Source organism: Cynara cardunculus (assembly GCF_001531365.2).
Source record: "Cynara cardunculus var. scolymus isolate 2C chromosome LG 2, CcrdV1, whole genome shotgun sequence".
Lineage (NCBI taxonomy): Eukaryota > Viridiplantae > Streptophyta > Magnoliopsida > Asterales > Asteraceae > Cynara > Cynara cardunculus.
In genome coordinates, this window is record NC_037529.1 from 56,807,881 (window position 1) to 56,813,500 (window position 5,620).

The window sequence follows — 5,620 nt, forward strand, 5'->3', positions numbered from 1 at the left end:
AACAATTTATATCCAAAGCTCTTAATACACTCACCTTATAACTTGAATTTCCAGGCTTTTGAATTCACTTCTTGTATCCGTACGATTCGCAAAAAGGAGAGCTTTCTAAATATGGTGTATGAGAAAAATACCCTTCAAAATTTTAAAATTTCTATTTGTAGCAGTAAAGGAATGTGAAGGCGGTGCCTCTAGCCGCTTTTCTCCTCCTCCAAATTACTACACACACACATATATATATATATATATTATTTAAATCGAAAAATTAAAACCTGAATATTACAACATTCCCTCCTTAAAAGAATTTCATCCCTGAATTCCATTAAACAGATAAGGATATTTCATCCGCATATCTGATTCTGATTCCCAGGTGGCATTTGGTCCCTTATGATAACGCCACTGAACCTTTACTAACCCAATCTCTTTGTTTCGTAATTTCTTCACCTTATAATCAGTAATCTGTTCAAGGGTTTTCTTCATAGCATAACTTTTCATCTACCTTAATCTCAGGTAATGGTACTGCCACATCTGGACTTATTAGACACTTCCTCAAATTTGACACATGAAATGTGTCATGAATTCCACTTAATTCAAAAGGAAGTTCTAACTTATAGGCCACTTCTCCAACTTTTCCAATAATAGGGAATGGTCCAATATATCTTGGACTTAACCTCCCTCTTTTTCTAAAACGTACCATTCCTTTCCAAGGTGATACTTTCAACATTACTCTATCACCCACTTGAAACTCAATAGGCTTCCGACGTTTATCTGCATAACTTCTTTGTCTATCTTGCGGCGCTTTCATTCATTCTCGTACTACTCCAATTTTATCGGCAGTTTGCTGAACTAACTCAGGCCCAGCTAACTGTTTTTCACCTATTTCATTCTAGCACAAAGGAGTTCGACATTTGCGTCCGTACAGTACCTCGAAAGGTGCTGCCTGAATACTTGAATGGTAGCTATTGTTGTACACAAATTCTACCAAATCCAAATGACTATCCCATGATCCTCCAAAATCAATAACACATGCTCTCAACATATCTTCTAAAGTTTGAATAGTTCATTCACTTTGTTCATCAGTCTGAGGGTGATAAGCTGTACTTAGCTTAATTTGCGAACCCATTTCTCTTTAAAAACTCTTCCAAAACATAGAAGTGAACCAACTATCTCTATCAGAAACAATTGATAGAGGAACACCATGTCATGTTACTATCTCATCAATGTATAACTTTGCCAATCTCTCCATCGAATATGACTCTTTCATAGGTAAGAAGTGTGCASATTTAGATAACCGATCAACTATCACCCATATTGCATCATACCCTTTCGATGTTCTCGGCAATTTGGTTATGAAATCCATAGTGATATGATCCCACTTCCAAACCGGAATTTCTAAAGATTGCAACTTACCATAGGGACGCTGATGTTCAATCTTTACTTGAAGACATGCCAGGCATTGTTCAACATGTTTAGCAATATCTTTCTTCATACCTGGCCACCAATAATGTTGCTTCAATTCCCAATACATTTTATTTGTACCTGGATGTATTGCAAAACGTGACTTATGAGCTTCATTCAAAATACGCTTTCTGAGACCACCATAACATGGTACCCAAATTCTGTTCTGGAACTTCCAAAATTTTTTGTCATCTCTCACTAGATCAGATACTAATCCACCCAATCTTTCTTGTTTAATCTTATCTTCTTTTATGGCCTCAAGTTGAAATTCCCGTAACTCTTCTTGAATACTTGGTAACAATTCAACCCGTAAAGCTATACCTTTGATAGTTCCACTTTTCTCTTGTTGACTTAGCGCATCGGCCACTACGTTTGCCTTTCCTGGATGATACAAAATTTCACAATCATAATCACTTACTAATTTCAACCATCTTCTCTGATGCATATTCAGATCCTTCTGATGGAACAGATGTTGCAAGCTCTTATGATCTGTGAAGATTTGGCATTTCGTTCCATATAAATAATGTCTCCATATCTTCAAAGCAAATACTACTGCCGCTAATTCCATATCATGAGTAGGATACTGCCTTTCATGATCTTTTAACTGTCTAGAAGCATAAGCTATTACCTTTCCCCTTTGCATTAATACACAACCCAAACCCATATTTGATGCGTCACTATAAACTACAAAATCTTCTATTCCATCTAGTAAAGATAGAATTGGTGCACTTCATAACTTATCCTTCAATATCTGAAAAGCCTGAGCTTGTGCTTCACCCCACTCATATTTCACATTCTTCTTGGTCAGCTTCGTTAATGAAGTAGCTATACGAGAGAAATCCTGTATAAACTTACGATAATACCCAGCCAATCCAAGAAAACTTCTGCTTTCAATTGCAGTCTTTGGAACTTCCCACTTTTCAATAGCTTCAATCTTGATTGGATCCACTTTAATYCCTTCTTYTGAGATAACATGCCCCAGAAACTGAACTTCTCGTAGCCAAAATTCACATTTTGACATCTTGGCGTACAATTTCTCTTGTTTCAACAATTCCAGAAGTAATCTCAAATGATGTGCATGTTCTTCTTCCGTCCGAGAATATATCAGAATATCATCAATGAAGACAATCACAAATTTATCAAGATAGGGACGAAACACCCTATTCATCATGGCCATAAATGCTGCAGGCCCATTTGTGAGTCCAAATGGCATAACCAGGAACTCATAATGACCATAACGAGTACGGAATGCTGTTTTCGACACATCTTCATTTCGAATCTTTAATTGATGATAACCAGACCGCAAATCAATCTTTAAAAAGTAAGTAGCCCCAACCAGTTGATCAAACAAATCATCAATTCTTGGGAGAGGATACTTATTCTTGATTGTCAGTTTATTCAACTCCCGATAATCAATGCACATCCTCATTGATCCATCCTTCTTTTTCACAAAAAGTACCGGTGCACCCCACGGGGAAGTACTTGGTCTGATAAAACCTTTATCTAACAATTCTTTCAATTGAGACATTAACTCCTTGAACTCAGAAGGAGCTAACCTATATGGTGCACGTGCAACGGGTGTTGCTCCAGGAATTAATTCAATCTGAAATTCTATCATTCTGTATGGAGGTAGACTTATCAAATCTTCTGGAAATACCTCAGGAAATTCCCTTATGACTGGGATATCTTTCATCTTTCCTTTCTCTTTCTTCATATCTATAGCATATGCAAGAAAACTAAMACATCCCTTTTGTACACACTTTCTAGCCTTTAGAACTGAAATTAGGCTAGAATAACGATCCCCCCGATCTCCATAAATCACAACTCTTCCTTTTTCAGGCAAGTCTATATGAATCATCTTTTCATTACAGACTATGTTGGCTTGGTTTTCAGCTAACCAATCCATGCCTATGATTATATCAAATTCCCTTAAAGGCAAAGGAAATAATTGTATAGGCACCTCACATCCTTCTATACTTATAAAACATTCATCAATTCTTTCTTTAACCAAAACTTCACTATCATTTGATGTTTCCACAATTAAATCCTCACTCAACGCTTTAGATTCTAWATGTGCACAGTTAACAAATGATGGTGACACAAAAGAACGATTTGCACCCGAGTCAAATAAAACTTTGGCACATATTGAATTAACAAGGAATGTACCTGTTACCACTTCAGGGTGCTCTTCCGCCTCACCTCTCGTCATTTGAAAGGCTCTCCCTTTTGCATTAGACTCTGTCTGTCTTGTCCCTCCCTGTCCACTTGGACTAACACGATTATCCATTTGCCCGTGACCTGTTGGTACATACCCAGATCCTCGACCCCCAGAATATCCAGATCCCCGACCTCCAGCAAAACCAAACCCTCGACTTTTTACTTGTGGACAATCAGCATTTACATGTTGAGATGAATTACAAGTAAAACACCTCCGCGTCACCCGATAGTCTCGAGCTATATGTCCTAGTTCCTGACATTTAAAGCATACTTGAGATTCCGTATTGCAATTTCCCTGATGTATCTTATGGCATCGGTTACATACTTTATCAGCAAATCTTGAGACTGGCCGATTCAAATTTTCCATAAACCTCGGTCTACGGAAATCAGTTACTGTAGCTTCCCCCTTTCTTTTCTCTCCAACCTTTTCTTGTGGTTGTCGGTTAATGTCTTGTTCTAAAATTTCAGCTGCATCAACTGCCGCTTGAAACGTTGTCGGATTCCTGGATATCACATACTTTCGAAGATTTGACTCTAATCCCCATATATACTTTCTTACTTTACTGTTTTCAGATATAATATAGGCTTCAGCAAACCTAGATTGTTCCATGAAAACTTCTGTATACTGGCGGACTGACATGTTTCCTTGCTCAAGACGAAGGAAATCATCTTCCAACTTTCKTACTRCAGCTTCAGGACAATATTGCATTTTAAATTTAACCACAAATTCTTCCCACAACATGGTTTTCAGAATGTTCGGATCTGAACTGGACAGGATTTCCCACCAGTACAAAGCACTTGATCTTAAACGAGATATAGCAAACATAACTTTGTCTTCTTCTGCACTTTTACTGATTTGCAGACTCAGCTCTATCTCCTTAAGCCAACACATAGCTTTAACAGGATCACGTTCACCAGAAAACTTAGGAGGTTTACAAGCAAGGAACATCTTGATATCTCCTCCCTTTTTTGCTGAGCACGAAGTAAGGGGTACAGATGTACCAGTCACCGGTGTACTAGCTCCGGCTTCCTCCTGATAATTGGGATTTCCACTTCTGGATTATTTTGGGTTGTACGTCCCAACAAATTTACCAGACTTTCTTGAAAATTTTCCAACTCTGCTGCCAACATTTCCTGGGTAATATATTCGGGGTCAGAAACATTATGTTCACCCCTTACTTTTCCTCGACCACGGCCAAACATCGAACTTTCTTGGGCCGACAATTCCTGTTCCCCACGAGTTTCTTGTCTAGTACCCCTTCCTCTTCCTCGACCCCTGCTACGATTTCGCGTTTCTATTGTCATTGCATTTTCCAGGTCCTCTCCTTGTGTTACGTTTCTTATTCCCCAACCTCTTCCATAACCAGTAGAGGCCCTTTCCGATTGATTAGGATTATCTGCCATTTCTCAGTATGTAACCTTTTCTGTCACATTTAAACACACATGATTATTCTCATAATCACAACATAATAACACATTTATCCTCATGTCTATTCATAACTCAGATTATATCAGTCATATATAATCTATCTTTCTCGTAATAGGTTCAGCTATAACATATCCCTATGTTTATAGACCCAGTGAAACCTATTATCATAACTTTCCACACCTCTAGTTTAAGTCTAAGTATTTCGCAAATACCCAGATCCCTTAAACTAAGGCTCTGATACCAACTGTAACGACCCTCATATTCCATATACATATAATTCACATCATCATACTCATAATACTAAAAATAGTATTATTACAAAAACATGGATAACAAAATGTATCTTTAATACATATATGAACAAACTAATATCATCTTTTAAACTTTTCCCTTGCCTTTATGTTGCAAAGTACGCTGACCTGCGAAACAGGTTAGTCCAACAACTGAGCGTTAGACCAAAAAGGTCTAGTGAGTGTATAAATCTCATACAAACAATATACATTCCAAACACTCAGTTTA